Source organism: Balaenoptera musculus, chromosome 1 (assembly GCF_009873245.2).
Source record: "Balaenoptera musculus isolate JJ_BM4_2016_0621 chromosome 1, mBalMus1.pri.v3, whole genome shotgun sequence".
NCBI lineage: Eukaryota > Metazoa > Chordata > Mammalia > Artiodactyla > Balaenopteridae > Balaenoptera > Balaenoptera musculus.
In genome coordinates, this window is record NC_045785.1 from 114,841,059 (window position 1) to 114,850,253 (window position 9,195).

Genomic DNA, 9,195 nt, shown 5'->3' on the forward strand with positions numbered 1-9,195 from the left:
GTAACTTAATGTTTAAGACTGTAATGGCAAAAGTGAAATTGTGTGTGCATATGTTTAACCAAAGTGAGAGATAAAACTATCCCTCTGCAAAGATATTTAGCTACCAGTCAGATGGAGCCACAGGTACCGCAGGGAAGCAGAGTTACACATAGATATAAAAGCCTCTTGGCACAGCCATGTAGACTCTTGACTTAGAGATTCCACACGTAGCAGCAGGCAGAAGGATACTATCTCAGATGCAGAGCAAAAGCAGTCTCTGCAAATTCTGTTCAATGTCTTGAATGGGACACAGAGCATACTGCCAAGATGGGGAATGCCAGAATTGAAACAGAGAAGAAGAGAATCTTCATGAAATACAATTCAGAAGAAAATAAATAACATCTCCCATTTGAGGAAGTTGACTACTAGGACAGTTAGGGTAGAAAAATGAGGCTGGTAAACTTCAGAGATCTCTGGATATATCTGGTTGAACTTGGGGCTCCAAGGTCACTACGGCAGAATAAGTGTCATAATGTATATAAATATGCTGCATATATGGTCGTAGAAGTAGTCATTGTCATGGTCATCATCATTGTGTGGTAGTAGTTGTAATTGTAATTTTAATAGTTACTGTTATTATGTTGAACAACATATGTCTTTCTTGAGTGGGGCTTGACCTAAGAATTTTATGTCCAGGGTAATAAATATATACTTTTGGAGGTGATAATGTTTGTTGGAGACCTTCTGGAGCAGAATTGACTAGTGGAAATATTGATTTTGTCTTAATAGACAACAACTCGATGTTATTTAGGCAGAACCAGACCCTTCTGCCCAGCAGATTCTCTACAATGCAATTAATTAATTTCTAGAAGTCTACTGGGGCCCTGCATAGGCCAAACAGCATGACATGGAATTCAGACTGAGTAAGAATGCCTGGAAGCTGTGCTCTATTACCTCCCTGGCAGATATAAAGATGGAGATGCTCCAGAGACCCAGTTTCTAAAAGAAGTATCCCCATATTTGCTCAATTAGAGAAGGGCAGGAGGAAGTTTTAGTTTCAGATAGTGATTGTTTTTAGAGACTGGAATTTTACCAAACTCAATTTTTTCTTCTTCATGAGGAGTACCAGTTTCTTCAGTATTAGTAGAAGTTTCTATAAACCCCTTCTAAAGAAGGCATTGCTATTCCTGGGGTGGGGAGTAGAGGTAAACCTAGTCTTGGAGTCTGAGGGGAGACAGAGGCACAGGAAGACTTAGTGAATCTCCTGGCAGATATCTGAGCAGCATCTGCAACAAGGAGCCATCCTCCCTCCATGTGTGAAAATACCGCCCAGTAAGTGACCTAGATTCCCTGGGGACGGCAGGTGCAGAGGGGCCCCCACAAATCAGACAATTCAATCTGAAGCTTTCTATTTTCTGTTTTAATTGTATGTTTGTGGGGTTTCCAGAAATGTGGATGGGATATGACTTTCCATGCAGGAAGGACAATTACCAAAAAGAACTGTGGACCATGGGTCATTGACTATACCAACCCTTAATAGCATCACCCAGAGCAGCTTCCTGTGCATATCTTCCTGGCAGTTGAACATCACCTGCTGGTGACAGAAAATAAACGAGTACTACCAAATCATACCCTGGCTTTCAATCTCAATTTCCCTTCAGAGGTTTTTGCTCACTCTTCTAACATGCTCTCCTAGCAACTCTTTCCCAGTTCACAAAGGTATAATTCCCAGTCAGAAAAAGCATTCATACATTCATTCAGGGATGGATAAATTTTACATAATTTTTAAAATGCATAGCCAAACAGGTAAGAAGGGAAATTCCCCTATTACAGATTAAAAAAGGAAGTGAAAACAGAGTGTTAAACATGTAAATTACATTATTGTGCTCCTAGGAGGAGTGGGAGAGAAAATACTACATTAAATAATTTTTATGAGCTTCACACTTAAAGTCTATGTGGAATCAGTAGACAAAATTTTGGACCTACGAAAGGCAGAAACTTGAAACTAAAACATCACAAGACTTTCTTTTTAATAAATGAGTGGTTTGGTGAGGAAAAAAAATTACCCACAAGCACAGATAGATGTCAAATAAGCTTGTGTTTGTATCAAGCTTGGGGAAAATAGAAAGTTTCCTCTGAAACAATAAAAGCCTAGGACTGTGCCATGCTCCTGTGCGTGCCCTGGGAAATCCCAAATAAAGAATTATTATAAAAATTGGTCCTGGGCCAGTGAGCACCCAGGGCTTAGAAGAATTAAATACAAAATGGCTTTTGAGAGACACAGTCAGAAACCCAGGTCACGTGGAATTCCTACACTGCACAAAAAGCTTCTTAATCTAAAATCACAAAACCCATCAACTTATGAAGAACAAGATTCAAAATATACAATAAATACAGGCTTTAAATACCTAAAACTTCAGAAGAACTATCTAAGAATTACAGTATATTAAATGTATTTAAACTATTTTAAGGTTGTTAAAATAATAAAGTACAGTTGACTCTTGAATAACACAGGTGTTAGGGGCTCCAACTCTCCATGAAATTGAAAATCCATATATAACTTTACAGTTGGTCCTCCATATCTGTAGTTCTGCATCTGCAGATTCAACCAATTATGAATCATGTAGTAGTACATGTATTGAAATAAAAAGATATATAAGAGGACCCACGCAATTTAAACCCATGTTGTTCAAGAATCAACTGTATTAAGCCCATAACAGTAAAATACTATAAATAATAAAAAGACAAATCTGAAAAGTTATAATAATAATATTTTTGAAAACTTAATATGTGCCAAGTATACTTTTAAGCATTTTAAACAAATGATTTTACATAATTAGCAAAACAACATCATATATTAGATATAATTGCTATCCCAGTTTTAAGCATGAAAAACACACAGAGGTTAATTAACTTGACCCAAACTGCAGGACTAGTAAATGGTGAGGCCAAAATGTAAATCCAGACAACTCTTCAGAAACCATGCTTTAAAAATTTTGCTACTAATATCTCTGAGAAGAAAAAAAAAAATGTAGTCATTGAAATAAGAAAGAAATAGGTTAAACTGATATAGATGAAGAAACAATTAGTAAACTGAAAGATAGAGATTAAGAAGTTGCCCAGAATGCAACAGGGCCAATAAAGAAATGAAGAATTGGAAGACTAATTAAGAGTCATGAGAATAAAGTCAGAAGGTCTAGAAAACTTCTAATATGAATTTCTGAAGGATAGAATTAAAACAATGATGAGGCAATATAATAACAGAGATAATAATTAAGTATTTTCTAAATTTGAAGAAAGCCATGAATCCTCAGGTTTAAGAAACATTTATCTCAAGCAAAATAAATTCATATTTAGACACAGCAGAGTGAAACTACATAAGACCAAAGATAGAGAGACTTAAAAGTAACCAGTGAGAAAAGACAGATTAACTACAAAGAAACAACAATTAAACGGAGAGAAATTTTCTCAAAGGCAACAATAGAAAGAGGAAGACCATGGAATAAAGTATTAAAACTATTGAGAGCAAATCTAAACTATCAGTCTTAAATTCTGCTTTTGCACCTTCTGGACAAATGAACTCACAGATTGTAGCAAAAAGAACTAGAAAGTAAAAGTTCATAAAGAAAGAAATTGGACCACAGTGACATTATCATCATAGCAGAATAAGAATTTTCTTCTGTCCTTCCTCCAAGACCACCAGTTTAGACAATCACCAAAGAACAAGAAAGTCTTGTGGAAATCCAGGAGTCCAGCAGAGAATTTCTGACACACTCTCAGAGCAAAAAACTCAGATATTGGATAGATTGAAGGGGAATATTGAGGTGTGCTGTGTGACTGAGTGGTGGGGAGCAACTGGGAAAGTGGCAGATAGGGCTCTCAGAGGGGACCAGAGGGACATGAATGCTACTAACTGCATCACAGAATCCATCAGGATGTCTGCCTGTGAACCACAGGGGATGCCTCACCTGCAGATACCTCCAACTGGCCCACAGGCACCAATAGCACTCCACAGGCCTCACTCACACATTCCCCCACTGCAGGAATGGTTCTTTATGTATGTTCCCAATAGCTGCAAGAATCAGGCTTTGAAGATGGCCAGTGAGCACACACAGAAAGCTGAACCAGCTCTGTGGACTTGGGAGAAATGACACAACTTAAGCATTCAGGACCACCCTAGAGAAAGCAAAAAGGGGTCTGGCAGCACCTGGCCTGGCAGATCAAGAGAAGGCATACAAGCTTAAGAATTCTCTTACAAGAGAGAACACAAAATGTGGATCAGGTGTACCCATAGAAAAGTTCTAAGAAAGCCTTAGAATTCCTAGCAGGGCTGACAGAAAGTATTTTTCTCCCAAAGTCAGCCAGTAAAGACTGGAGAAAGAGACTGCTTCCTCAAATGTGAAGACAACAATGCAAGACCCCAAGAGATATAAAAAATAAAGGAAATATAATACTACAAAAGGAATACAATCATTTTTTCAATAACCAGCTCCAAAGAAATATGGATCTGTGATTTATGCAATAAAAAATTCAAAATAACTATTCTAAGGAAGTTCAGTGAACTATAAGACAACACAGAAAGACAATTCAATGAATTCAGGAAAATAATATATGAGCAAAATGCAAAATTTAACGTAGAGATAGAAATCTTTAAAAAGAACCAAACAGAAATCCTGGAGCTGAAGAATACAATAAATGAAATAAATGTAACAGAGAGCATCAATAATTGACTAGATCAAGCAGAAGAATCTGTGAAGTATAAAAGACATATGCTTTGAAATTATCTAATTAGAGGAGAATAAAGAAGAAAAGAATGAAAAAGAGTAAAGAAATGCTATGTGAACTATGAACTACCATTAAGAGAAATAATCTATTCATTATTGGAATCCCCAAAGAAGAAAGGGAGAATGGGGCAAAAAGCTTATTTAAAGTAATAATGGCTGAGAACATCCCAAATCTGGGGAGAGATTTGGACATCCAGTTCATAAAGCTAATAGGCCACCCAAAACTTCAACCCCAAACAATCTTTTCCAAAACACATGATAATAAAATTGTCTAAAAGCAAAGGCAAAGAAAGAATTATTTAAATAGCAAAAAAAAAAAACAAAAACAAAAACAAAATCTCATACATAGGAACATCCATAATATTATCAAACCTTGCAGGCTAGAAGAAAGTGGGATGATATATTCAAAATACTGAACAACAACAACAACAAAAAACAACTAAGAAAACTACTGGGAAAAGTTGTCCTTCAGATACAAAGGTGAGATAAAGACTTTACCAACAAACAAAAGCTGAAGGAGCTCATCACCCACTAGACCTGCCTTATAAGAAATGTTGAAAGAAGTTCTTTAAGTTGAAGTGAAAGGATTCTAATTAAGAACATAAAAGCATATGAAGACATAGAACACATTGGTAAGGGTAAATATATAGTCAAATTCAGAATACTGTAATACTATGATATGGTGATGTGTTAATAACTTAACTCTAGTATAAAGTTTAAAGGACAAAAGCATAAAAATAAATATAATGATAATAATTTGTTAATAGCTACACAATACAAAAAGTGGTAAATTGTGACATCATAAACATAATGTGGAAGGAGTAAAAGGGTAGAAGTTTTGTATGCAATTGACATTAACTTGTTATCAGCATAAAATGAACTGTAATATCTATAAGATATTTTATGTAAGCCTCATAGCAACAACAAAGCAAAAACCTACAGTAGATACACAGAAGATAAAAAGAAAATCTAAGCATACCACTATGAATAATCATCAATTCAGAAAGGAAAACAATGAGAGGAAGAAAAGAATAGGAAGCTAAAAAATGGCAGAAAATAATGAATAGGATGGCATTAGTAAGTTCTTACATATCAATAATTATTTAAATGTAAATTAATTCAATTCTTCAATCAAAAGGCTGAGTGGATAATAAAACAAGGCTCAACTATATATGCTCACAATAGAAGCATGTCACCTATAAGGACACACATGGGACCAAAATGAAGGAATGAAAAAAAAATTCTGAGTAAATGAAACCAAAAGAGAGAAGCTATATTTATATCAGACAAAACAGACTTTAAGTCAAAAGCTATAACATGAGACAAGATGGTCATTATATAATCTAAAAGGGGTCAATTTATCAAGAAGATATAACAATTGTAAATATCTATGTACCTAACATTGGAATGCCAAAATATATAAAGCAAATACCAACAGAACCAAAGGAGAAATAAGCACCAACACAATAATAGTTGGGGGCTTAACTATCCCATTTCTACAGTGGAGATCATCCAGAGAATTAATAGGGAAACAGCGAATTGGAACAACACCACAGACCTAATAGACCTAATATACATATATAGAACATTCCACCTAACAGCAACAGAATACACACAGTTATCAAGTACACATAGAACATTTCCTAAGCTAGATAATATGTTAGGCCACAATACAAGTCTCAACAAATTTAAGGAGAAATAAATTATATCAAGTATTTTTTTTCCTACCACAATGGTATGAAACTAGAAATCAATAATAGGAGGAAAGCTGGAAATTTTACAAATAAATGGAAATTAAACAACACACTTCTGAACAACAAATGGATCAAAGAAGAAAGCAAAAGGGAAGTCAAAAATATCTTTAGACAAAATAAAATAAAAACATAACACACCATTACTTGGGAATGCAGCAAAAACAGTCTAATGAGGAAAGTTTATGGCTATAAAAGCCTACATTTAAAAAAACATAAAAGAAAGACCTCATATGAACAACCTAGCATTGTACCTCAAGGAACTGGAAAAACAAGAAAAAACTAAGCTCAAATTAGCAGAAGTAAGGAAATAATAAAGATTAAGCAAAAATAAATGAAATAGAGAATAGGAAAACAATAGAAGAGAATAAGAAAACTAGAGCTGGTTCTTTGAAAAGATAAACAAAATTGACAAATCTGTAGTTAGATTAAACAAGAAAAAGAGGACTCAAATAAATAAAATTGTAAGTGAAAAAAGGAGACATTACAATTAATACCACAGAAATACAAGGGATCATAGGAAACTACTATAAACAATTATATTCTGACAAATTGGATAACACAGAAAAAATGAATAAATTCCTAGAAACATTCAACCTATGAAGACTGAATCATGAAGGAACAGAAAATCTGGAGAGATCAGTAATAAATAGGACATTGAATCAGTAATCAAAAACTTCCCCAAAAAGAAAAGCCCATGACTGTATAGTTTCACAGGTTAATTCTAGAAAGCATTTAAAGAAGAATTAAAGCCAATTCTTCTCAAGCTGTTCAAAAAATGGAAGAGAAGTAAACATGTACAAAAACATTTTATGAGGCCATAATTACCCAGATATCAAAGCAAAACAAGGACACTACAAGAAAAGAAAAGAAAAAAAAAAACCTAGGGGCTTCCCTGGTGGCGCAGTGGTTGAGAATCTGCCTGCTAGTGCAGGGGACACGGGTTCGAGCCCTGGTCTGGGAAGATCCCACATGCCGCGGAGCAACTGGGCCCGTGAGCCACAACTACTGAGCCTGCGCGTCTGGAGCCTGTGCTCCGCAACAAGAGAGGCCGCGACTGTGAGAGGCCCGCGCACCGCGATGAAGAGTGGCCCCCGCTCGCCGCAACTAGAGAAAGCCCTCGCACAGAAACGAAGACCCAACACAGCCAAAAATAAATAAATAAATAAAAAACAAAAACAAAAACATATAGGTGGTCTGCATTTCTCTAATAACTATACTCGAATAAAAATTAAAAAAAAAAAAAAACCTACAAAAAATCCACAAAATACTAGCAAATTGAATTCAACCACACATTAAAAGGATCAAATATCATGATCAAGTGAAATTCATCCCTGGGATACAAAGATGGCTCAATATATGCAAATCAACAACTGTAATATATCAATTTAATAGACTAAAAATTAAAACTATAAGATCATCTCAATAGATGCAGAAAAGGCATTTGACAAACCTTTCATTATAAAAAAAACTTTCAAAATTGAATATAGAAGGAATGTACCTCCATATAATAAAGGCCATATATGACAAATCCACAGTTAATATCATACTCAAAGGTGAAAAGCTGAAAACTTTTCTTCTAACATCAGGAACAAGCAAGAGTGGTCATTCTCACCACTCCTATTCAACATAATACTGGAAGCCCTAGCCAAAGCAATTACACAAGAAAAAGAAATAAAAGGTATCCGAATCAGAAAGGAAGAAATAAAATTTTGTATGTGGATGATATGATTTATATATAGAAAACCCTGAAGACTCCACCAAAAATCTTCTGGAAGTAATAAAATACAGTTAAATTTCAAGATAAAAATAAACACACAAAAAATCAGTTGCATTTCAACACATTAACAACAAATTATCTGAAAAGAAATAAAGAAAACAATCCCATGTATTATAGCATCAAAAACAATAAAATACTTAGGAATAAATTTAACCAAGGGGGTGAAAGGTCTATATATTTAAAACTATAAGACCTTGATGTAAGACATAGAAGAAGACACAAATAAACGGAAAGATATCCCTTGTTCATGGATTGAAATAATTAATATTGTTAAAGTGTCCATACTACCCAAAGCCATCTATACATTTAATGCAATCCTTATCAATATCCCAATGACATTTTTTCACAGAAATATAACAAAGAATTCTAAAATTTGTTTGGTGCTACAAGAGTCCCCAAATAACCAAAGCAATATTGAGAAAGAAGAACAAAGCTGGAGACATCACACTTCCTGATTTCAAACTATCTTGCAAAGCTATCATAATAAAAACAGTATGGTATTGGTATAAAAACAGACACATAGACAAATGAAACAGAATTGAGAGCCCATAAATAAACTCATGCATATATGGTCAATTAATAATTGACAAGAGAGCCAAGAATATTCAGTGGAGAAGGGATAGTTTCTTCAATAAATGATGTTGGGAAAACTGGATATTCATATTAAAATAATGAAACTGGACTCCTATCTTACACTACTCACAAAAACAAGACAAAAACAAACACATAGATATAAAAAACAGATTAGCAGTTACCAGAGGAAAAGAGGGTGGAGGGAGAGCAAAGTGGGTAAAGGGAGCCAAATATATGGTAATGGACTGAAACTAAACTTTTGGTGTTAAGCACACTGTAGTGTAAATGGAAGTCAAATTATAATATACACATAAAATTTATATAACAT